The sequence below is a fragment of the Rhincodon typus genome, chromosome 8, assembly GCF_021869965.1.
Source record: "Rhincodon typus isolate 14 chromosome 8, sRhiTyp1.1, whole genome shotgun sequence".
NCBI lineage: Eukaryota > Metazoa > Chordata > Chondrichthyes > Orectolobiformes > Rhincodontidae > Rhincodon > Rhincodon typus.
The window spans coordinates 69,804,101-69,831,077 of NC_063339.1; positions in this window are offsets into that span (position 1 = coordinate 69,804,101).

Genomic DNA, 26,977 nt, shown 5'->3' on the forward strand with positions numbered 1-26,977 from the left:
CATATTCCGCTTGGGAACCCTGCAGCCCAATGGTATCAATGTGGATTTCACAAGTTTCAAAATCTCCCCTCCCCCCACCGCATCCCAAAACCAGTCCAGCTCGTCCCTGCCTCCCTAACCTGTTCTTCCTCCCACCTATCCCCTCCTCCCACCTCAAGCCGCACCTCCATCTCCTACCGACCAACCTCATCCCGCCCCCTTGACCTGTCCGTCCTCCCTGGACTGACCTATCCCCTTCCTAACTCCCTACCTACACTCACCTTTACTGGCTCCATCCCCGCCTCTTCGACCTGTTTGTTTCCTCTCCACCTATCCTCTCCTCTATCCCTCTTCTATCCGCCTCCCACTCTCTCCCTATTTATTTCAAAACCCCCTTCCCCTCCCCCTTTTCTGATGAAGGGTCTAGGCCCGAAACGTCAGCCTCTCTGCTCCTATGATGCTGCTTGGCCTGCTGTGTTCATCCAGCCCTGCACCTTGTTGTCTGGAGAAAGATGCAGTGGATTTTGTCCAGGTTCGTCCTGAGCAGCTCCGTGAGGCAGGACTCTGTGCTGTACAGGCTGTTCCCTGATTGCACACCGAGACAAACATCAATTGCATCTGGAGGACCAGCAGCCTAGTGAAAGACATTCCTTGGTCTGCCCAAAACCTGTTGGTCTTCCAGAGCAGAGAGTTGACCTCAACCGAGTGTTGTAAACTAGCACATTCCAAGGTCCAGGACTGTGTCCTGAAAGAAGTAATAAAGCTTGGGCCAGCTACCAAGAAGGCACAGCGGGGAAAGGTCACTGTCTAAGGTCTTTCTGCTGAAGTATAATGAGGGCCTATTCAGTAATTAGACCCTCTTCTCGTTTCAGTGTATGTAAATAGTGTCCTGCATGAGTAAGAAATTACTTTGCAACTTCAGAAAATGTCAGATTCCAAAGTTTGTTTTTCTTGATACGCAAATACTTTACACAACTGCTTTGGTAGCTGTGAACGTAGACAAAGTTTTTTTATGAATAAAGTATATTTTTTCAAACAAAAAAATGTGAAAAGACAAGAGGAGATTTGAACAGCGTGTGAATACCGACATGGATTAGTCAGGCCAAATGAGTTGTTTCTGTGTTCTATGTAATCCTGTGAAATTGAGGTCTTGCCTCACAGCTTTCATTGAATTTTCGGACGAGCCTGCAAAAATCATGGACAAAGGTCTGTGTAGACTTCAATGTTAGGCGTGTGGCTCTGTCCACGCTGAAATGAGTGATACTTGCAATATGTTCAAAGACTAGCTCACATTATTTGATTCCCTCTTGCAGGTGAAACCTGCACACGGCTTTAGCTGAGATTGCAGGGTTTACCATGTCTCCCATGTTGCAGTGTATCATGACCATATGTATATTGATTTGCAAGTGTTGCATGACAGCAATACTCTAAACTGGGACTGAAAATTATTCAGGTTCCACAACAACTAGCTGGTGGATGACCATAAATAATAAATTGAGCAAGATCAAACCCAGTATTTTGGGAGGCATTTTTATGTTTTCCTTTTGCGGTAATCTACAACGTGCCAACGACATTGGAGACACCTCTGCAAACCAAAGGATGGCCACTCTGCAGAAGGCATTTGATAAGGTGACACATCAAAAGTTACGCAGTAGTTGAGAAATTCATGATGTAAAGGGTAACATACAGTCATTCCTCCATATATGTACAGGTTCCGTTCCTGAGAGCCTGCACTGACGAGAAAATTCACGAGGGTGGAGCTTGTTAAACATAGGTTAAAAATGTTGCAGATATGCAATTTTTGAAAATGGATGTTGATTTTTGTTGTTACTTATTTTTTGGCACAGACAGGTGAATTCATGATTTCATGAATACGGGGGATTTACTGTATTACTATGGATAAAAATTATTTTTTAATTCATTCTTGGGATACAGGTGTCTCTGGTAAGATGCCCATCTCTAGTTTCCCTTAAGAATCATAGAATCCCTACAGTGTGGTCCACACCCATGCTCTGAAGAGCATCCTGCCCAGACCTACCCCTCCTACACTATCCCTGTAACCCTGCATTTCTCAAAGCTAATCCACCTAACCTACACATTGCTGGACACTATGGGCAATTTAGCATGGTCAATCCCCCTAACCTGCACATCTTTGGACTGTGGGAAGAAACTGGAGCACCCAGAGGAAACCCACACAGACACAGAGTGAATGTGCAAACTCCACACAGATAGATTGATAGAGTGGAATCAAACCTGGGTCCCTGGTGTTGTGAGGCAGCAGTGCTAACCAGTGAGCCACTGAGAATGTGGTGTTGAACAGCGTTCTTGAACTATTACAGATCATTTGGTGTGGTAGTACACCCACAATGCCGTTAGGGAGGGAGTTCTAGGATTTTGATTCAGTGACTGTGAAGGAACAGTGATATATTTTCAAGTCAGGACAGTGAGTGGCTTGAAGGAAACTTGCCTTTGTCTCCCACAAAGTTGCTACTCTAGAACTGACCATGCGTTTGGAAGATTCTGTCTAAGGAGCCTTGGTGAATTTCTGCAGAGCATCTTGTACATGGTACACACTGCTACTATGACAGTGCATTGGTGATGGAGTGAGTAGGTGTTTGAGCATGTGGTGCAATCAGGCGAGCTGTTTTGTCCTGATGGTGTCAAGCTTCTGGAGTGCAGTTGAAGTTTTACTCAGCCACGCAAGTGAAGACTATTCCATCATGGTCCTGATTTGTGCCTTGTAGATGTTGGACAGGCATTAGGGAGATGGGATAACACGGTGTAGAGCTGGATGAACACAGCAGGCCAGGCAGCATCAGAGGAGCAGGAAAGCTGATGTTTCGGGTCAGGACCCTTCTTCAGAAATCCCTTCAGAAATCATTTCTGAAGAAGGGTCCCAACCCGAAACGTCAGCTTTCCTGCTCCTCTGATACTGCCTGGCCTGCTGAATTCCTCTAGCTCCACACTGTGTTATCTCAGACTCCAGCATCGGCAGTTCTTACTATCTCTTAGGGAGATGGGAGACAGGTTTCTCACCACAGAATCTAGCCTCTGACACACTTGTGTAGCCGCAGCACTTATATGGTTAGTCCAGTTCAGTTTCTGGTCAATGGTAACCTCCAAGATGTTGATTGTTGGGGATTCAGTAATGGCACTGAATGTCAAGGGACCATGGTCAGATCATTTCTTGTTGGAAATGGTCATTGCCTGGCACTTGTTGCTTGCCACTTGTCAGCCCAAGTGTGCATATCTTGCAGGTTTGTACACGGTCTGCTTCAATATCTGAGGGGTCGCGAATTGTGTTGAACATTGTTCAATCATCAGAAGCAGCTGCAGCTAGAGGTAACAGGGCATCATGCCGTAAGGTCAGGGAGCGCCTCTCCTACACAAAATTCTCAGAGGCACAATGTAGAAGGCTCCTTCACTCCATCAAGGAGGCTGCCACAGAGCTGTGAAAACTGCAGCAAAAATAACCTGAGCCTTGAAACAGGAAAGGGGCAACACAGGCTGTGGTTGATAGGGTCCCTGTGGCACTGAACTTAAATACTGCAAGGTCTTTGTAGGGTGCAACAGGTGGCATCTCCAAGTTGGCAGTGCAGTAATGTTTTTGGGGAGTGAATGGGGTTCTCTGCACCAGAAGGAATACCTACAGACTGAAGGAGAACAAGAGAACACTAAACATTTTAGTACAGGGGGTAGCCTATGGTACAGCATGCCATAAACTGTTATTATTCCCTTGAGGAAACCATAAACCAAAGTAACTATATTTACTGAATGGTCCCCAAAGAAGAAATTACCAATAAGATTTCACTGTCTGCTACGTTTATTTTAAGACAAATCAAAACCAATGTAATTTAAATATGAATTAGCAGGAACTGATATTCAAATAAAGAATGGCGATTCCCTTTAAATAGTCAATGAAAGGTACATCTTACAGAATCAAAAGCATTCTCCTTCAGTATGCCTGGTAGCTCTATAGCTGCAGATTCTACAATATGCTGTTCTTTCCTCATGTAGGGCAGGTCAGGAGCCCTATCTGACAACAACTTTCACCTTCGAGTTCCATAGCATAGGTATCATCAGTAAGGCACAATTCTAGAAAGCCTCTCTCACTCGGAGCCCCGCTGGTCATGATGGTACAGCTCCAGGTTTTGGATATTTTGCATAGTATCTCTAAAAAAATTTCTCGTCTCCATTTCTGCCATGCATAAAATTTTACCACTTCCAGAAGAAAGTTTGTTTCTTTTCCTCAGAAGAATTAGATATATTTCCTTTTCTGTTTCTTCGGTATCCAAAAACTGGAACTACCCCTTCACGACCAAATGGAATCCATAACCCCACCATCATCCTTACCCTCACTGTTCCATTGCCTTCCTTCAGTTTAGGCTCATTGGTATTGCTCATACTTCATCACAAAAATTAAGATCAACAATAAATGAAGAACAAAGCAAAAATCTATCAAACACTTACTTTCTGTTTAATCCTACATTGGGCAGAATTAATAATGAATCACCCATATCCCTGCTTTTAGTGATTGTTTGTTGTTTGTGGTTTTTCTTTCCTTTAACCATCAAAGTGCTTGTCCAAGGGCCCATAACTTCCATTCAAGATGTTTGAGATGGTTGGGATGAATGATATTGAGCAGATCTAGGCTTTTGGGGCACAACTGCAGACTGCAACATCTCGAAGTCAGCTAGCTCTGTGGCAGTTTTGAGGGCATGGAAACTGGGTTGGGGGGGTGGGTGCGTGCATAGAAAGACCATGCAGTCATCCCAAAATGACACAGCATTAGGCTGTAACCATATAGCTTAATGTTAAAATCAATTATCAAAGAACTAGTAACAGGACATTGGAAAATCCTTATACAATCGTGTAGAGTCAGCATGATTTTGTGTGAGAGAAGTCATGTTTGACAAATTTATTCCAGCTTATTCAGGAGTAAGAAGTAGAATTGATAAATGGGTATCAGTAGAATTAGAGTATTTGAATTCCAAAAGGCATTCGATAAGGTGCTACGTAAAAGGTTACAGTACAAGATAAGAGTTCCTGCTGTTTGTGTTGATATTTTGGATTAATTAGAGGGCTGGCTAACCAACAAGTAACAGAGTCAGGATAGATGTTTCAGTTTCAGGTTGGCAAACTGTAACAAATGGATTGCCACAGGGATCAGTGCTGGCTCTTCAGCTATTTACAATCTACATCAATGACTTGGATGAAGGGACTGAATGTTTTCTAGCTGAACATTCTGATGGTATAAAGATAGGTCAGGAAGCAAATTGTGAGGTGGATACAAAAAGTCGTCAAAGAGATGTGGATAGTCTGACAGGAAAATTAGGAAAAAAGAATAGAATTTAAGTGGAAAGAGACTACAGTAGGATTTGAGGGATTTGAGTATCCTTGTATACAAATTATAAAATGTCAGAATGCAGTTCCAACACGTTTAGGAAAACAAATGGAATGTTGATCTTTAGTGCAAGGGAGATGGATTATAAAGGATGCGAAAAGGTTGTTCCCTCACATGGGGGTATCTATAAAAATGTGGCACTGTTCCAAAATATGGAATTTCCCGTTTAAGAGTGTACAGTACAGTGTACAGAACCCCTGATACTGCTATTTATATCTGTCAGCCAGGGCTCCCTGATTGGATCAGATTAACAGCCCCAATCAAGGAACTCGTATTCTATGAAGTCCACCTGGCTGACCTCGTTCCAATCACTACAAGTACCTTACAATGTATAGCACTTTTGTAACCTCAGGATGTCCTGAAATACTTGGCACCTTCTAAGTACTTTTGAAATATAGCCATTGCTGTGTTTCCTTCATTACGACAATCAGTTTGTACACCTTTATTGGAATGAGATGGAATATGAGTAGAGTGGGGAGGTAATTTCTTAACTCGTGAAAGTTGAGTTGTTGAATATGTTCAACATTGAGTCAGACAGATTTTTAACCCTCAAAGAAGTCGAGGTTTTGGGAGGGCCGGCAGCAGTGTGGAGGTGGATTTAAGGCCACAATCATACCAGCCACGATCTTATTGAATGGTGGAACAGACTCAAGAGGTAAATGGCCAATGCCTACTCCTATGCCTTATGCTCTTATATTCAGGATGAGGAGGGACAGTTTATTTGTGTCACAGATATTTCATTTGAAACCTGAATTGACTGTGGCTTGTGAAAGTTAAAGCCTGATTCTAATGCACTTATACCGCCCCTGCCCTTGGCAAAGTCTATAAATTATCAGCATTACGAGCCACATTTTGCTTAATGGCTTAGTAGCAATACTTCCAAATGAAATCTGAACAATATAATCAGAGCTAAGCAGCAACGAAGCAGTTTAGCAATGCTATTGACATTAAAAATATGCTAATAACACTGACTTTACTAGTGCTGGGCTATGGTGAATCACTTTATCTAATGGTACCGTCATTATCCAATTTAGTATAAAATATAACACGACACAAAAGTAGTTCACATGAAATTAAAATAGGGAAAAGCACTTTCTCTCCAAACCAATCCTCCAATAGTGAAGCAAATTTCTCCAAATAAATTCAGAATTTAGATTAAAAGTGTTTATTCTTCAACACTTTTTCTTACATTAAACCCAAATCAGAAACATGCCCTATTCACACAATGGCATCAAAATGTAAATGTTCATCTTCAGTTGGAGAACTAACCATCACATAGGAAAACCCTCAGTTGCTAACTTCTGTTAGGTCACGAAAGCCAAAAGTCTCTGAACTGTTTACAACGTGAGTATATTGTTCCTGATGTGCGGAGACCAAAACTCTACATAATACTCAAGGTGAGATCTCACCAATATCCTGGACATTTGTAACAAGACACCTCTACTCATATTCCATCTCATTCCAATAAAGGTGTACAAATTGATTGTCGTAATGAAGGAAACACAGCAATGGCTATATTTCAAAAGTACTTAGAAGGTGCCAAGTATTTCAGGACATCCTGAGGTTACAAAAGTGCTATACATTGTAAGGTACTTGTAGTGATTGGAACGAGGTCAGCCAGGTGGACTTCATAGAATACGAGTTCCTTGATTGGGGCTGTTAATCTGATCCAATCAGGGAGCCCTGGCTGACAGATATAAATAGCAGTATCAGGGGTTCTGTACACTGTAGGAGTTGGTTCTGAGCTAACTGGGTCAGTATCATGCACTATGCAGGTATAAATAAGGGGTGACTTGGTGACAGGATACCAGCCTTCAATACTAATGGGTAGACATTGTTGTAGCTAGGTCAAGAGAAATGAACGGCACCCTTCCTGCAAAATTTGAATGAGCAAAGGTACAGTGGAGCTTCAAGCACTAAGCTTATATTAGACCTGGGATAACTGGAGCTGAGAGAATCAGAACTGGCAGTCAATCACACAGGAAGAATCAGAAATCAGCAGTAGAAATAGGATGAAGAAGATTTTATGATTAAACATGGCAGAAAAGCATGACAGGAGCTACAGGAAGTGTAGCAAGCTTATATCAGAATCAAAGAAATAGAATTGTGTTCAAGTACACGGCAATAAAAATAGATGCATTGTATTGATGTTTAAAGCCAGAGTAACAAAGCAGAAATAATAGGATCATGAAGCGATAAAAGGTAAAATGGCATCTGAAATACAAACAGATTAAACAGATAGTATAGTGATAGATGTAAATGCTGATCATGTGCAGTCATATCTTGCTTTAAACAATGCAAGGAAAAATGTCTTCAAAGAATTGAAAGAATGAAAATGCTTGTCTGGCCAATCACTGAAAAGAACTGCAAGAACTCTTTGAAAGGGTTCAGGCTTTGAGGGAGCTGAGATACATCTGCAGAAATTATTAGTTTCCAGAGGCATCCTGTCTAGTAACAATTCTATCATAAAATGTCACAATTATTCTCATTGATGTTATTCCTGACCCCTTTAGAGACTTCACAAAAGAGCCATTTAAAATCTGAACAATGGCTTATGTGCCATCAGTTATGAGCTCCTGATTTTCCACAGGACTTTGATTCACTTGAATAAATACATTGAATTGTTTGCAAAAGATTGCCTTTATGTTTTTGAAGGAAATGGTTGTAAAAGGTGCCCTGATGTTAATTGCTCGAACATCTCAATTTCAGAGAACTTCCTCTAATACAATGCTTCACTTCACTTCCTGAAATTTATTATTTTTTCCCGTTCAGTGTGACCTGTTTCTAAAGCTACAATTCTGATGGCTTCAATATTCATTCAACCTATGTAAGATATACTGTAGGAAACAACGCATTGCAAATCTTTAGTGTAATATGCTCACAATGTACACCATCCATTTTGAGCCACATATTTCTATTTCTCTGCATGCAGTCTTCTTTCTGAGCTGGAGGGAAGCCCAATAATGGGGACAAGGAACTAGAACTCAGCAAGACCCAGGTCATGTTGTGCAGAGCTAGAGGATAATCTGCAGCAGCAGAAGCACAGCCCATCTGTCAGATAACAGAATAGCTTTGACAGAAACTACCACTTGACTTAGAAGGTGAAATACCCCTGTTTCAATACTGTTTACACAATAAAACACAATTATGAAATCTGTTCCATTGTAAGTACATGTGGGATTCAACAAGCCATATGTAAGCAACATTGCTGCAAAAAGTAGCAAATTGCTTTCCAAGAGTTCAGCAGGAAATCAAATGTTGTTGTTCACTGCATGTCCATACTTAAGACAGCTAGAGGAAAACTGTTGTATTATTGCATAGATTCCATACCAGACAGATAGTATATCTTTAAGTCCTTTAGATGACATGTCACACTCAGGTGTAGAGGTCCTCTCCCCCTCCTTCATAGATTAGTACAATGGAGTCAGTGCAGTGTGAACTTAGTCTGTCAAGAGTTCGACAATGTTCCTTATGGTAGACTCGTTAGCAAGGTTAGATCACATGGAATACAGGGAGAACTAGCCATTTGGGTACAGAACTAATTCAAAGTTAGAAGATAGAGGGTGGTGGTAGAGGGTTGTTTTTCAGTCTGGAGACCTGTAACCAGCGGTGTGCCACATGGATCAGTACTGGGTCCGCTGCTTATTATCATTTATATAAATGATTTGGATGTGAACATTGGAGGTATGGTTAGTAAGTTTGCGGGTGACACCAAAATGGGAGGTGGAGTGGACAGCACAATCTCAGAGTACAATGGGATCTTGATTAAATGGGTTAATGGACCGAGGAATGGCAGATGGGATTTAATTTAGATAAATGTGAGGTGCTGCATTTTGGAAAGGCAAATCAGGGCAGGACTTATACACTTAATGGTAAGCTCCTGGGGAATGTTGCTGAATAAAGAGACCTTGGAGTGAAAGTTTATAGTTCCTTGAAAGTGGAGTTGCAGATAGATAGGATAGTGAAGAAGGCGTTTGGTAAGCTTGCATTTATTGGTCAGCGCATTGAGTATAGGAGTTGGGGGGTCATGTTGGGGGGCAATGTGCAGGACATTGCTTAGGCCACTTTTGGAATATGCGTGCAATTCTGGTCCCCCTGCTTTAGAAAGGATGTTGTGGAACTTGAAAGGGTTCAAAAAAGATTCACAAGGACATAGCTGAGGTTGCGGGTTTGAGCTTTAGGGAGAGGCTGAATACTCTGTGGCTATTTTTCCTGGAGCATCAGAGTCTGAGGGGTGACACTAAAGAGGTTTATACAATCATGAGGGCAGCTGAGAGTCATCACAGTGGAATTCTGGGAGACATCGTCATAGTCATCATGACTGTACAGAAGACCTCCACAGGACATCTTCCATGAGACAATATCAGAGGGTGGCTGAGAGTCATCACAGCAGAATTCTGGGAGACATTGCCACAGTCATCATGGCAGTACAGCAAGTCAGAGAGAACCTGGTGTCAAGGTGTGAGTAAACCTGAAATGCTGCATTGTTGTTTTCTGTTCTCCTACCTTCTCTGACTAAAAGAGGAAGGGCTATGTGAGGGAATGACTGGGAAGGTAAAAGTGTACTAGGCCATTAAGAGAGTGGGCCAGTGTTAGAGTGGAAGTGCTGAGGCTTTTGGTGTGAGGAGGGTGAGCAGGGGTGCAAATGAGACGTCTTTGATTGTATTTTCTTTCTGTCTAGACTGAAGGCAGTCGGGATCGCAGTTAGTGCAGTGGTTTGATCCTCTTGCAGGATGTGGGCGATCAGGGAGATGCCCAGTGTCCTGGGTGGCTACACCTGTGAGAAGTGCACCCGGCTGCAGCTCCTGATAGATCACATTAGGGAATTGGAGCTGGAGTTGGATGCACTCAGGATCATCCAGGGTGCAGAGAACATCATTGATAAGAGCTATAGTGAAGTGGTCACTCCTAAAGTGCAGGCTGCAGGTAGCTGGGTGACTACCAGAAGAGGTAAAGGGGGAAGGCAGATAGTGTAGGGTTCCCCAGTGGCCATTCCCCTCAATAATAGGGCCTCGTGTGTTGAAATAAATGCACGTTACACCAGAAGTCTTTTCCCTCCCTTTACTGTGCCGCTGGCCATCCTATATTGTAAACTTGCTCTCGATGGCTAATGTATTTTCCCCTGTCTTCTCGATGGCCCCTCTCTTATTCAGAGTCCTACCATCCTGCCAAACTCATTTAAACCCTCCTGGGTAACACTAGCAAATCTCCCCTTATCTAAATTAATGATTTGGATTATAATGTACAAGGCACAATTAGTAAGTTTGCGGATGACACTAAAATAGGTGATATTGTGGACAGTGAGGAAGGTTATCAGAAATTGCAGCAGGACCTTGATCAACTGGGGAAGTGGGCCAAGAAATGGCAAATGGAGTTTAATATCGATAAGTGTGAGGTGTTACATTTTGGAAAGTCAAGTTAACGTAGGAGTTTCATGGTGAATGGTAAGGCCTTAAGGAGCGTAGTGGAACAGAGGGATCTTGGATCTCAGGTGCACAGTTCTCTGAAAGTGGAGTCACAGGTAGACAGGGCAATGAAGAAGGGTTTTGGCACACTGGTCTTCATCAGTCAGGTCATTGAGTATGAAAGTTGGGAAGTTATGTTCCAGTTGTACAGGACATTGGTGAGGCCACACTTGGAATATTGTGTTCAGTTTGGTCATCTTGCTATAGGTTACCTTTTCTTTAGCGCGTAGGAGGCTGAGGGGGGTTCTTATAGAAGTGTATAAGATTGTGAGGGGAATGGATAGGGTGAATGCACTCAGTCTTTTTCCCAGGATTGGGGAATCAAGGATTAGAGGGCATCGGTTTAAGGTAAGAGGAGAAAATATACATGCGATCCTGAGGGGCAACTTTTTTTTACACAGAGGCTGGTATGCATATGGAATGGGCTGCCAGTGAAAGTGGTTGAGGAGGTTACATTAACAACATTTAAAAGGCATTTGGATGAATACATGGGAAGGTTTAGAAGGATATGGGCCAAGTGCAGGGAAATGGGGTTAGCATGGATGGACAAGATGGTCGACATGGACCAGTTTGGGCCAAAGGGCCTGTCTCCATGGTGTAGGACTCTATATCTGGTGGCATAGATGAGTTGGACCAAAGGGTCTATTTACATGCTGTAAAACTCTATGACTCTATGACTTTAATTAGTCAGCCATGTGCAATGTTACAGTCAATGTAATGGAGTGATAATATGAGTAAGCATTGAATTCAAATGATGCGCAAGTCTGAGATCTTATAACAATGACAACATGGTGTTTATAAATTTCAAGACACCTATCTCAACAAGAACACAGTCATTGTGGTATATGTTACCAAGTTAACATATGAATAAGCACTCAGACAATATCATAATTCCAGTGTTTCTTTGACCCAAGAAACCATGTCACAATTTACTGCCACACCACTCAACGAAAAGAAGACACTATAATAACGTTTGTGTGAGAATACATCTGAAAGACATCTCACAGGAACAAACCATTAGACCACATGCTTTGCTTAACACTCAATAATCAGGGCTGACAGCACAATTGCAGAGATCTGGGTGCATACCATGCAAGAGAAGGAGAAGGCCATTCACCTCTTGAGCTTTCTCATCCATTCAAAAAAACAGCCTCAACACCACACTCCTACTTTTCCCCAAAAACCTTGTAGATCAAAAATCTGTCTCACTCACATTCAGTGATTCAGCTGCACTCCACTGCTCTCTGAGGTATAGAGCATTCCTAAATTTAATGTATCTCTGTGAGAAGAAATTTTTTTTAATTTCCATCTTGAATGGAAGACCATTTGTTCTCTAATTGTACCTCCTAGGTTCTAGATCCACTTGAGTGGAGCATCTATCATGTTAGGACATTCATTGCTCAACAACTGTTCAGTGCTCCACATCTTATGAAACGTAACAGCTAAGCAAGACAAAAGCCTGAGCAATGGTGGATCTGCACAATGCCCATTCAGAATGTTGATTGAAGGAGAGACCATTATGAAATTTAAATCTAAAATTGGGTATTTTCACCATTGGCTCTCTGTACCTCATTGTTCCCAATTAGCGACCTATCATTTTACCATTGTGCCTTGTTTTACTCGTCCTGTGCCCAAATATTCATGCTATGAAAATGCTCATTGTATAATCAACAGACGGCAGTCATTCACTGGCCACTGCAGAATTAGGGGCCCTTCTGTGCTTGCTGTTACAGAAATGAACTGACTTTGCTTTATGTCCACTTCGCGGGCATAATTCTATACAACGTCAACTCTCAAGCATCTCCTAGAGGCAGACAGAGCTCACCTAATGATAACTAACAAGAAAAGACAGGGTAGATCCTTTATTCATTCACAGGATGAGGACATCATTGACCAGGCGGCATTTATTACCCATCCCTAATTGCCCAGAGGGCAGCTAAGAGTCAACAATATTGCTGGTGGGTCTGGAGTCACATGTAGGCCAGACCAAGTAAGGATGGCAGTTTCCTTCCCTAAAGGACATTAGTGAACCAGATGGGTTTTTCCTGACAATCAACAATGGGTTCATGGTCATCATTAGAATCTTAATTCCAGATATTTTTAGTCGAATTCAAATTCCACCATCTACCATGGTGAGATTTGAACCCAGGACCCCAGAACATTATCTGGGTCTCTGGATTAATAGTCCAGCAATAATACCACTAGGCCATTGCCTCCCCTTGATAAACTATTTCCACTGATTGGAGATTCTAGATCTAGGGACATAGTCTGAGAATTAGGATCAGATTACTCAGAAGTGATGATTGGAAGGGTGGTAGAAGCTTGGAATTCATTGTTAACTTTAAATCTGTGACAGTTTTTTTTTCATTAACCAGAAGGTATTAAGGGATTTGGGCTAAAGAATTATATGGATCTAGACCACAGTTCAGTCTTGAAATCATTGAATGGTAGAATAGACTCGAGGTGCTGAATGGCATTCTCCTGTTCCTATATATCTATAATCCCAGAGGAATGATTGTGATTGTTTATTTCACATATTGGGATAAGAAGTGTGTGCTGGTTACCCAGCTTGAGATAAATAATGGAGTCAGACATGGGAATACATCAGGAACTATATTTCAGGCAACAACCTTTTAGACAGGGCAGAGAGAAGAACAATGGATTATGACAGCAGTGACTAGAAGGCTTGCTCTCTCTTTCTCTCTCTTTTTCTCTTTTTCTCTCAGTCTCTTGAAAACCAACACTCTGTGAAAAATCAATTGCAGAAATACCCATTATGCAAGAACCCAAGGATATCTACAAATTTCACTATTGGTGAGAATACAAGTCATCAATTAAATAACTGTGGTCTCAACTTAAGAATAAACTACAATAAGGACATTTTTAAAAAACTGTTATTCTTGACCTTTCATTTTGTGTGGACAGTCTCCCATTTTTAAATTTTATACCCGTGTCTGTGTGTTTGATGTTGCATTTTATTACTTTCCTCAGAGTAACAATTACTGCATGCAACTGAGTGTAATCGAAATAAGTTAACTGGCATGCTGCATATGATGAATCAGGTAATGAAATTCGATTTCATTAACATTAATATTTTGTCCTGTCTTTTTCTAGATTTCCCAGTTAAATTTATGCGATTGCAATAATTCAATAAAACTTTATTAAATCTATCCTGAATCAGTGAATATGATTTTAATTTTAATATGCAGGGAAAATTTGCAACTAAAATGTTCGAACTTAATTGAGAAGTGAAACTTGCATTATGAATCGAAATTTATAGTAATAATCTCCAAATATAAAATGCTTGATTTCACAGATTAGTAATTCCAATCATGCAATGGGATTATAGATTGGAATTTTGAACATGACTGCACCTCCAATGATTTGCGTTCTTCACAAACATCCTGAAACCCCAGTTACTGGCTCAATAGTTAGCACTGCTGCCTCACAGTGCCAATTCCAGCCTTGGGCGACTGTCTGTGTGGAGTTTGTACATTTTCCCTGCGTCTGTGTGGGTTTTTTTCTGGTGCTCCAGCTTCCTCCCACAGTCTAAAGATGTATGGGTAAAATGATTGGCTATGCTAAATTGTTGATGGTGTCCAAGGATACCTAGTTTGGGTGGATTAGCCATGGGAAATTCAGGGATAGGGTAGTGGGCTGGATCTGGATGGGGTGCTCGTTGGAAGATCAGTATGGGCTGAATGGCCTGCTCCACACTGTGGGGATTCTATGATAACACTGCTCCCAAAGCATGACATTTTTGAAAAAGAGCATTAATTTATGAAATTCACCTCACATTTTTAATGTTATTCTTGACGCTGCAGATCTGGGCTTGTGCATGCAATCCTCTTTGAATTATTCCAATCTCCACAGAGAATTGATAAACTTGAAAAGGCCCACTGGACTGTCTGGAAAAGATTATCAGTGTAAACAAAATTAGCAATAGCCTTAGAGAGAGCTTAATTTTAATTTCTCACATAAGACATGACAATTTTATGAAACTTCATCAGATTGATCCTCACAATATAGCAAATTAAATTTTTTATTTGCATAATATCTCACATGTAAACTTTTTAAATATTCATAGCATTCTGGCATTAACAAGCCTGTAAATTTCTAATAAGTTTCTAATTTATTTAAAACGGACAAATTGAATTAAATTAACATTTTAAATGAAAGGGAGATTAATTGCTGTCCGTTTAGACAGTGTTGTTACATACTGAAACGCTGAGGAGTGGAATGATGGATAATTAAGTTACAAAATGGAAATAAGGCATTTGATTTAACTAGTCCATGTTGATGTTCATATGTGAGCAATTAATTCTAATCAATACCCCACCAACTTCCCATGTCATTTAGTTTCTGTCTCAATCACCAACCCTGAAAGCAATTTCAATTTCTGCACAATTCTGTATGAATAGATCTCTCTAGGCCTCTGATCTCAATGTCTTACATTTAAACTTGTATTAAAAGTCCTTCTTATTCCAAATCCTTTAACTATTAGATATGTTCTGTGTCGATTTACTATGTCTCAGTGTAAATACTTGCATTATATTGAGCTGAAATCTGATTGTTCAAACAAAGTAACACTTAGCATTTCAAATCTTTCCACATATTTATGTTTCCTCATATAGGCAGAATCCTAATAAATGTGCAAGATGTTGCACATTTCATGGAAGCATGGTATTCTAATTAAGGTCTTATTAAGCTTTACCTAGGCTCATTGGCCCTTGGTTTTTATGTATATTTTTAATTAACCCATTCAGACATATCTCCTTGGCAGGTAAGGCTTGAACCTTGGTTTTCTGACCCAGAATTAGGGATACCACTGCACCAAGGTTGTACACCTCTTAAAACAGAATTCTACGAGCAACCTAATAACTTTACAATTTTAGCAATCTGAAGTGATTGCTTTAATGTCCTGCAAATTTTCATTTTGTTTTTCCACAGCACTGAACCAATATTTAATGACTGAAAATACCACTACTTTTGATCAAAATGCAACTCTTCACATTTACATCGAATTTGAACTGCTTTAATTTTAGCCTAAGTTCCCTTTCTATTAAATATCACTTTCAGTTTAGTTTCTTTTTAAAACAAAAAATACCTTTGATCCTATTATTTGATATTCTACAGATAAAAGATATCACATCACAATGGAAAAAGAGCATGGGTCTTCTTTCGATGTATGAGTCAAATTGCTCTCTTAACCGGTCTCTTTATAAACTTATGAACTATGTTATTTTGTTGCATATTGCAGAAAAAGAGAGATATTTTGTCAAAGCCTTTCATCTCACACTCATCAGAACATGTGCAAGAATGCAAAATTTCAGAGGGAACAACAATTTATATTACATAAAAAACAAGTTCTGATTGGTTGGCAAGTTGATTGATTAGTCAAGGTATTACCATGTAGAATGAACTAGGGATCTAATGTCCCCCGAACTTCTGTTCAGTATAAAAAAGGCCACACATTTCTTCCACTGCTAATGTATGGGGGACCATAGTTATAGGACTACTTCAGGATCTCATGTATTGTCATTGGTATTCAACAGGTGGTTGATGTGGGTTATGCCCTGTGGAATAATGACCAGGTATACCATGGCATAGTTATATCACAGTGGTCATGGTGCGCATCCTACTAGGTCTTTCTGTCGGGGGTTGTTGTCACCTTTAGAGGAATGGAAATAGTTTCTCTTCGTGTTTAGAAAGTTCCTTTTCTGTTGCAACTAGATTGAAGCTCTCATGAGGAATGTCAAAGTTCCATTGTATTTTCTGCAAAGTAGGTACTGCGCTGTTTTATACTTGTAATTATAGATAATTTATGAAAAAGTATATTTTTGAAATATGAAAAAAGTTTTATTTGGTCAACTACGTACAAGAGAGAGATAAGCCAGTGGCAAAACTCAGCCACATGGGACAACCTATGCCTGCCCTTTGAGCTGACTCCTATTCCCTATCCCCATCTCCAAATCATGGGATGCCCTTAATTGGCCCCAGTGATTCCACCTCATCTATCTTTCCTCCAGTACTTCAGCGACAATCTTCAGTCTGGGCCAACTACAGTAACAGTTACATTTCATGACTAAATTAAGTTACATCCAAAAATATACTTAAAATTGCTTTCTGAGATATGATTCAGCATGAATTTGAACCAAGCCTGGATTATATATAGTAACGGTTGCAATATTATAAGGCATATGACAATAAAAAAGTTAATTCATCTAAAAATAACTTTTAGTGATGAATCCACCAAGTGATGTTATTTACATTCACCTAGAAAGAAATCTGATGTAATATTTTCTGTTTAGAAATGCAAAACAATTTTCAAGTACCTACAAGTGTTTGGTCAGAATTTTAAAATTTATGTCAAAATAGATGTGAAATGTTCAAATCTACCTGGAAATAAATTCAACAAAGAAATATTTTATGAAAGTAATACCTTAAAATCCAAATATATTTTGTAGGTTTTTGGGTGCCCTGCTGCCTTTGACAGCAGATCTTATTCAAACCTTGACTTATGTTGTGTGTCACACATTCACTTGGAGTCACAGAGTCATTACAGCACAAAACAGACCTTTCTGTTCAACTATGACAACCAAATTTCCCAAAGTATACTGGGCCCACTTTCCTATATTTGGCTGATATCCCTTTGAATGCTTCCAGTCCATGGACCTGTCCAAACAACCAAAAGGTTGTAACTGTCCCTGCATCTACCACTTCCACTGGCAGTTCATTCCACATACGAACAACCCTCTGTGTGAAAACATTGCCCCTCAGGTCTCTTTTAAATCTTTCTCCTCTCACCTTAAAACTATGCCCCCTAGTTTTGAACTCCCCTACCCCAGGGGAAAAGACCTGTTGAGGTGAGGGATTGGAGAAGGAAGTAGGGATTTTTAAAATTGAATTGATATGGGGTCAGATGCTTAGCTTGGGGTGAAGTGAGATACTATGATTTTACTACGAATAGTCGATCCAGCTATAAACTTGACTGAAAAGGAGAATAGAATCAGTACATTCTGAACAGTTTGTGATTCTGGTTTTGATATTTAATGTTTTAAAGGGGGCTGATCTGGTCTTCCAAGCTACCTTTAAGTAATAGCTATGTCACTTTGAAAAACACAACGCTCTAAAAGTAACTTTCTTTGCTTATTGTGTGTTTTGTGTAAAAGAATTCACTGAAGGACCATTGGGTGCCTCTAGGGGTCCTATCTCTGTCAGGGTTTCACTATTTTTTGTCCTGCATTTACTTGTGTATCAGCCGTGGTCTTGGCCACAATTCAGATTTTCCAGTAGGGCTTTTTTATTTTTAAAAAAATCATATTACCAACACTAATTTTCTTTAAGTTTAACATTTTAATTTCTTCATTAATTTGGTTATTCATTTCACGCTGAACAACAGACAGTTTCTTACTGTAGGCTCTTGCTAACTCAGAACTAGATTATTTATTTCGCACAAAGCCCATTAGACAAAATAAATTGTTTGCAATGAAAATTGATATTAGCCCTCTGTTGAATAAACTTTGCTAACATGACTTAAAATTGAAGACCCATCGTAGTATTTTGGATAGGGGAAAAGCAGTACTTATACAACTTCAATATCTGGTCGGAATATTTTGAGTTTCACCAGTGAATTTCCATCTGTCTGTGTTAGCTTATACATATAAAAAAAGGACTGTCTAACATGTAACCATCCCATTCTTGTTGCCACGGTTTGCTTGTTACAAATGCACAATAAGCTGTGTTACCTTGAGCTCCTCTATTGCCTCTGTTCCATCAAGGTCAGCTGTTTTTGGAGATGTTGCTACATGTCATTGCAAAATCTGCTCTTCATTCTTAACTAGACGTTTGTTATTTTTCTGGCTGGTGTTCTCTCCCCTTTATGTTCCCCATCAGGCTGAGATGTCATCTTTACATACAACATCTGTTGGCAGTTTACACTCAGTTATACACTTAGCTTTTATTAATCGGTCCTCAGTTAATTTTCAAATGTCACAAGCTGTCAGTATGTGTCCTTGGTTCATGCAGAATCAGGCACTCATGACTTATTTAGATACATGAGAATTTTTAGGACCACTAGTGGATTTCCCATGATGTAGACTGGTGTTTGAAGTGCAGATATAAATGTCTGTTAAACGGGTCCATCCCTTCTATGTCATTGGGCTTGCCAAAGGGATTAACTTTCAATTCTTTGGGTCAGTTAGAGGACAGCCAATATAAATTTGGAGGTCCCAGGCAGTCGAGGCCAGGATAAAATAGCTTGTTGCACAACTGTAAGCAACTGTCTGAACTAGAGCTGAATGGGTGCATTTTAGACACTTGAAATTTTTGTGGGGTTGCTCAGTCAGTCACAGGCTTTCAGGACCAGCGATGAATGTCAAGTGCTATTTTCAAGGATGCTAATTTTGGACAGCATGATTGGGAGAGGTGGGTTAGAGAAGTAATGGATGTGGGCGAGAAGTTGGGCTAAAGTTTGGAGTTTGACAAGATTTCAAAGGAATTGAAGAAGCTGGGAACCTATTGGAGAGAAATTTTGTCCTAAGAAAGCTGCTTAGAGGGCTCTCTGGGACCATGTATCAGATTCCAGGATCTGAGAGAAAGACCTAAGAATTGATAAGTACTGGGGCAATGTCCAGATCTGAAGGCACTGGGAAGGTGGTCTGGCGATTTATTTTTAGGGCGAAGGAGAACTCAAGTTCTGGGTGCAAGATTTTGGGGGTCGACTCCAGTAGGATGGGGGAGAAACATCTGAGGGTATTACCAGGGTGAGATGGGTATGTCTGATTCTGTGGGGGAGTGCCCAGAAGCCAGCGGTGTTGGGAGCAATGTCTAGCAAAGGTGAGGAACTGAAGTCTTGGAGAATGAAACCAATAATATTCTCTTTTAACTGGACTAACAGGTACTAACCCCTCACAAACAGCTGCCAGTCTCTTCTGTAAAGCAGTCCACAGCCCCTTTGGGGTTACCAATTACACCTCAACTGTTCACCCAGTAGTTTCCTCTCTTTAAAAAAAGCACAAGGTAAAATTAGCTAAACAACTGTTATACACCATTCATTGTGAGTGTGACTGGTGAGTTTTCGTGCAGAAAAACTCACTTTTAAACTCAAAAAGTGGTTTCTTCTTCCTCACAGGTGATTTTCAAACCAAAATCAGAGCTGAGGTGAAGAGAAAGAAATTTTCTGTCTCTGATTATTGGTCAATCAGCAGGAAGACTATTGTTCAAATTCATCCTCCAGGTCTGTTTCAATCAATTGCAATAATAAGAACATAAATAGTTTTAAAACTGCAACTTCCCTGAAGGAAAAAAAAATCTATTCTTGACAAAAAAAAAAGATTAAAAATAGAAAATGTAAAAAATAGTCAGCAAGTCAGGCAGCATCCGTGGAGATTAGGGACAAAGTCATTGACCTGAAACATTAATGTTAGGTCTCACCTTCTCTCTCTCTCTTCATGAGAGCTGCTGGACCTGCTCTATATTTCCAGTATTTTCTGTTTTATTTCAGATTTGCAGTGTCCATGGCACATTGCTGTTGTTTCATTACACATTTTTTGCTCTGTTTTCCAAATGTTTATAAAAATGCAACAGTGATGTCAATCATACATATGTATAATGGAAAGTCAGCAATTGTTAAGAATGTATATGTGATTTTTGGCTGAAATTCAATTTCCAGTTAGTTGCAAAGTGTTTTGGAAAAAGCAAACTCATAAATCATCACAGGACGCACCTTTGTGTTTCAACTCAGATAAATCAACTATTCGTAAATTGCACATGTTCAGAATGCACAGATGTGGCTGATAAAAACAAAACAATATCTTATTAAATCCTAAGTTTTTGACATAGGCTGAGGTGATTTTACCCACGCTGCTTTAAATACGTACATTATGATCTTTTTATTCTGCTAAAAAATAATTTATCTTGGACTCTATGGATTGGAAGTTTGTGCACATAAAATAAGCAGTATTATGTCAGCTGCCTATTGCACACAGCACCTAATATTGAGTCCCATTGTGGTGAATGCATATTTATATCAGGCACTGTATATAAAGGGCAGTCTATCTGATATTGTGCCATCGCCCAAGGTCAACTTCGTCTCCCTAAGTTTCATTTAATGCGAAGCACTGGCAAGGATTTCTTTTCTTCAAATCATGTTTTGAACAATTCAGTCGATTCGCACTTCCTGAATAAAAACAGAAATTGCTGAAAAAGCTTCGCAGGTCTGGCAGCATCTATGAAGAGAAATCAGAGTTAATGTTTCAGGTCCGGTGACCCTTCCTCTGGGAGACCACCTTCCTGGTGATAACTAGGAAAATAATGATTTATATGCAGAAAATTAGGTGGGAGGGAGAGCATAAGGTGTAAACGATAGGTATGGATAGAGCCCAAAGATAGAGAAGAGAGTTGAATAGACAAAGGAGTGGTAATGATTTGGCTAGGAGGGTGAATAGCTGCTCATGGAGACTGTTAGTGACTAACAGTAGGTCGGGTGTAATGGCAGGCTATATGATAATAAGGCCTGGCGTGTGGGGTTGGGGGCTGGGACATGGCAGAGTTTAGGCTCTAAAATTATTGCACTCAATATTGAGTCCGGAGGGTGCAGGGTCCCCAAGCGGAAAATGAGATGTTTTTCTTCCAGCTTGCGCTGATCTTCGCTGGAACACTGCAGCAAGCCTGAGACAGAGATGCTGGCCAGAGAACAGGGTAGTGTGTTAAAGTAGCAGGCAACTGGAAAATGAAGAGAGGGGGTGAGTGCGGAAGGGCAGGAGATGGATCAGTCCCATTTGAGGGTTCCGTTGACTACGATACTGGAAAATTCTCGGTTGAAGAAGAAGATGGACATTTTGGAGGCTCCCATGTCGAAGTTGGCCTCATTGGAACATATGAGACGGAGATGGAGAGAATGGAATGGAGCCTTTACAGGAAGCAGGTTGCAAGTATGTGTAGTCCAGGTAGCTGTGAAAGTCACTGAGGAGTGTGATAAGGTTGTGGAAACAAGTTTTAGCAAATACCGGTCAAACACCAGGAGTGACAGTGAATTTGATGTCAGTGGACAAGAGGAAAGATTGGAACAGAAGTCCCATCGGAGAGAGGAGCAGAACTTCTTCAAAGTGGGCATGCCCAAAAGAGATGTGGCAGTGAGTTAAATATTAAATAAAATCCGAAAGAACTGCGGATGCTATAACTCAGGAACAAAAACAGGACTGTCCTGGCGGACCCATTGTTTCAGCCTGCTCCTGCCCCACGGAACTCATCTCTTCCTACCTTGGCTCAGTCTTTTCTCCTCTGGTCCAGTCCCTGCCCACATATCTCTGTGATTCCTCTGATGCTTTATGCCAATTTCAGGATTTCCAGTTTGCAGACTCCAGCTGCCTCCTCTCTACCATGGATGTGCAGTCCCTTTACATGTCCATCCCCCACCAGGATGGTCTCAGGGCTCTCCGCTTCTTCCTGGAGCAAAGGCCTGAACAGTCCCCACCCGCCACCACCCTCCTCCGCTTGGCCGAGCTCGTCCTTACCCTCAACAACTTCTCTTTAAACTCCTCTCATTTTCTTCAGGTCAGAGGAGTGGCCATGGGTACCCGCATGGGCTCCAGTTATGCCTGTTTCTTTGGAAGACATGGAACATTCCTTGTTCCAGACCTATTCCGGTGCCCATCAACAACGCTTTCTCTGATATATCAATGATATCATTGGTTCTGCTTCCCTCTCCGGAAAGGTTCATTGATTTCACTTCCAACTTCCACCCTGCTCTCACTTTCACTTGGTCTATGTCTGACTCCTGCCTTCTCTTTCTCAATATCTCTGTTTCCGTTTCTGGGAATAGATTTGCAACTAATATCCACTATAAACCCACTGACTTTCACAGCTACCTGGACTATACATCCTCGCAACCTGCCTCCTATAAAGACTCCGTCCCATTCTCTCAGTTCCTCCATCTCCGTCGCATATGTCGACAGGGCTCTTAACCAGGTCCAACCCATTTCTCGCCCTTCTGCCCTCACCCCTCTCTTACTCGCGGCAACAGCGATAGGGTTCTCCTTGTCCTTACCTACCATCCCACCAGTATCCATATTTAGAAGATCATCAGATGCCATTCCTGCCACCTCCAGTGAGATGCCACCACCAGACACACATTCCTCTCCTTTCCTTTGTCCTCCTCCTCTACCCACCCCCCAACCCCCAATCCCGTGGCACCTTCCCCTGCAACCACCAAAGGTGTACATCTGTAACTTTACACCTGCCCATTTACCTCCTCCATTCCCAGTATCCAAGGGACCAGACGTACCTTCCAGGTGCAGCAACACTTTACCTGCACATCCCACAATCTAGTCTACTGCATTCACTGCTCTCAATGTGGTCTCCTGTACATTGAAGAAATGAAGCATAGACTTTGCAGAATATCTACGTCCGGCCCACAAAAAAGACCCCGAGCTACCAGTTACTTGCCACTTTAACAGACCACTCTGTTCCCTGGCCAACATCTCTGTCTCTGGCTTGCTGCAGTGTTCCAGCGAAGCTCAACACAAGCTGAAGAAACAACACCTCATTTTCCACTTGGGGACGCTGCAGTCCTCCAGACTCATTATTGACCTCAATAATTTTAGGGCCTAAACTCTCCCATGTCCCAGCCACCAAACCCACATACCAGCCTTGTGATCACATAGCCTGCCATTACACACTACCTATTGTTAGTCACTAACAGTTCCCAGTAACAGCTATTCACCCTCCTAGCCAGATCACTATCCATTCCATTGTCTACCCAACTGCTCTTCTCTCTCCTTGGGCTCTATCCCCACCTATTGTTTACTCTTTACTCTCTCATGCCCACCTCCCACCCTATCTTCTGCATATAAACCAACATTTTCCTAGCTACCAGTTCTGAGGAAGGGTCATCGGACCCGAAATGTTAACTCTGATTTTTCTTCACAGATGCTGCCAGACTTGCTGAGCTTTTCCAGCAACTTCTGTTTTGTTCCTGATTTACGGCATCCGCAGTTCTTTCGGTGTTGATTCACATTTCATTCCTTGGGAATTGTTTTGCAGTTTCTTTGACTGTAAAATAAACAAATAACTTGCATTTGTATGTTTTATGTTTCTCATGACCTTCAAATATCTTAAATCATTTTCCAACCAACAAAGTACTTTCTGAAGTGACATTTGAATGTAGTGACTTAGGGACTTTCTGTAGTAACATTAGAAATGCAGCAGAAAATTTACATATAGGAAGCACCTATAAACAACAATGTGATAATGGCTAGATAGTCTGCTTTTGTAGTGTTGTTTGAGATAGAAACATTGGCCTGGACACCAGATCTGAATCTCCTTTGAAATTGTTTACATGTAACTGAAAGGGCAGATGGGCTCTTCATTTAATATCTCATCTGAATGGCAGACCCTCTGAAAGTATAGCACTCATTCACGACAGCATTATAGCAACCGCTTCGACTTCTGTAGTCAAGTGATGGAGGAGGAATTGGACCCACAACTTTCAGATGCAAAGGCAAAAGTGCTACTAAATGAGCCATATTAGGGTGATGGCTCAAGTATTATGCATGAGATGGTGCTTTGATATGAAATTGAAAGTACACTGGGTGCATCAGTGAATGTCAAAGAGTATATGCAAAGGTTTTTGCAAAGATCTGTAGTTTGGGTCGTGGGTTAGGTTGTTGACTTGCTTACTGAGCTGGTTTGTTTTCGTTCAGATGTTTCATCACCATGCTAGGTAACATCATCAGTGAAGCCTCCGATGAAACAATGTTGTTCTACTCCACTTGGAATTTATACTGTCCGGTCTGTTATGATGAGATGTGTCATTTCCAGTTCTGTTCTGTCTGGGTTTGTATATGAGGTCCAATTTTATATGTTTTGCTGCTAGCTGATGTTCGTGTATTCTGATGGTTAGCTTCCTTCCTGTCTATCCGATGTAATGTTTGTGGCTGTCATTGCATGGTATTTTGTAAACTACGTTGTATCTGCATGTTGTGGGTATGGGGTCTTTAATCCTTGTGAGTGTTTGTCGTAGTGTAGCTGTGGGCTTGTGTGCTATCATGATTCCTAGTGGCGGCAAGAGTCAGTTCTGATATGTTCTTGATGTCGGACAGTGTGGCCAGTGTATTGGGGCGTACTGTGTCCTCTTGGTGTTGTCTATTTAGTTGGGACCTGCGGATGAAGTTGCGGGGATTATCTGTTCATAGCGAAGATTTTGAATAGGTGTTCTTCCTCTTTCCTGCGTAGTTCTGGCATGTTGCAGTGAGTGGTGGCCCATTTAAATAGTGTCCTAACACAGCTTGGTTTGTAGACATTGGGGTGGTTGCTGTGAAAGTTGAGGATTTGGTCAGTGTGGGTTGCTTTCCTGTATACCAAGGTTTGGAACTCCCCGTTGGCCATACTTTCAACTCTAACGTCTTCTTCTGATCCCGGCGAATATATTGTTGATGAGGTGGTGGGTCTCTTCTAGTTTGGTGCATTTAATGACGACAAATGTGTCGTACATACACCAGTCCACAGTTTAGGTTGAATGAGGTGGAGGGTAGTGTGTTTCAGTCTTTGCATGACTGCCTCTGCGATGAGTCCTGAGAATGGCAACGACTGCCACAAACATCACATCAGATAGACAGGAAGGAAACTAGCCATCAGAATACACGAACATCAGCTAGCAGCAAAACAACACAACGAACTTTCCTTAATATCAGTACACTCGGACAATGAAGGCCATCAGTTTAACTGAGACAACATAATCATAGGAGCCCAAGCCAAACATAGACATGAATGGGAATTCCTAGAGGCATGGTTCTGCACCCGTAATGCAATCAACAAACATAAAGAATTGGACCCCATATACAAACCCAATACAGAACAGAACCAGAAGTGACACATCTCACCTTAACAGACAGGACAGTATGAATTCCAAGCGGAGTAGAACAACATTGTTTCATCGGAGGCCTCACCAATGATGCTACCTAGCATGGTGACAAAACGTCTGAATGAAAACAAACCAGGTCGGTGAGCAAGTCAACAACCTCAGTATATGCAAAGGCACTGAGGAGTAGCTTCCACTCAAGGTTTTTCATCTTTGCTAAAGTTAAATCTGATCTTTCAGACTGCGATGTAACTTCTGTTTGTAAGTTTGTAGTAGTGTCTCACTGACCGTCTAGAAGCTGTTTTCCTTCCTGCTGATTTTTTTTTGTTGTACCATGACAGCAGATCCCCTAATAGTAGGGTTGTACCTGCCTAATATCCTCAGTTTCAATTTGCTCTTGTCTTACTTGGAGAAACGTATGGCAGAAAGTGCAGCAATAGGAAGGGCAGACATGACCTCCACAAAAGACGGCAAATTTTTCATTTATTATTGGAAGTATGCTGTCCTGAGGAGTTGCTAATGGTATCTCCAATTGTACCGTGTTCTTTTGCAAAGATTGTATTGCTCGGTGTAGTCAATAAGCAACCAACTAATGAGAAAGACAAAGAGGAACAAATTTGAGAGAAAATTTCAGAGAGATGTAAAAATTATAAAGTGATTATAATGGATGACTTTATGCATCTGTATGTAGATTGAGATAGTGGCATTTTAAAGAGCAGAGAGGACAAGAGTTCCTAAAGTGTGTTCAGGAGAATTTCTATTTGGGCACACTTCTGGACCAATGAAAAAGTTGGGATTACTACATAGAACATAGAACATAGAACATTACAGCGCAGTACAGGCCCTTCGGCCCTCGATGTTGCACCGACCTGTGAAACCAATCTGAAGCCCATCTAACCTAAACTATTCCATTATCATCCATATGTTTATCCAATAACCATTTAAATGCCCTTAAAGTTGGCGAGTCTACTATTTTTGCAGGCAGGGCATTCCACACCCTTACTACTCTCTGAGTAAAGAACCTACCTCTGACATCTGTCCTATATCTATCACCCCTCAATTTAAAGCTACTAAACCTAGTTTTGCAGAATGAGGAGGGTCAAGTGGATCAAGTGTCAGTACAGGAGCATTTAGAGATCTTATATCACAAAGTATGAATTGGCTATGGAAAAGAAAAGGAACAATCCAGAGTAAGAATGATTAACTCGGGAAAAGGCAACTTCAAATGTGTAAGAAAGAATCTAGACCAAATCATTTGAATCACAAGTT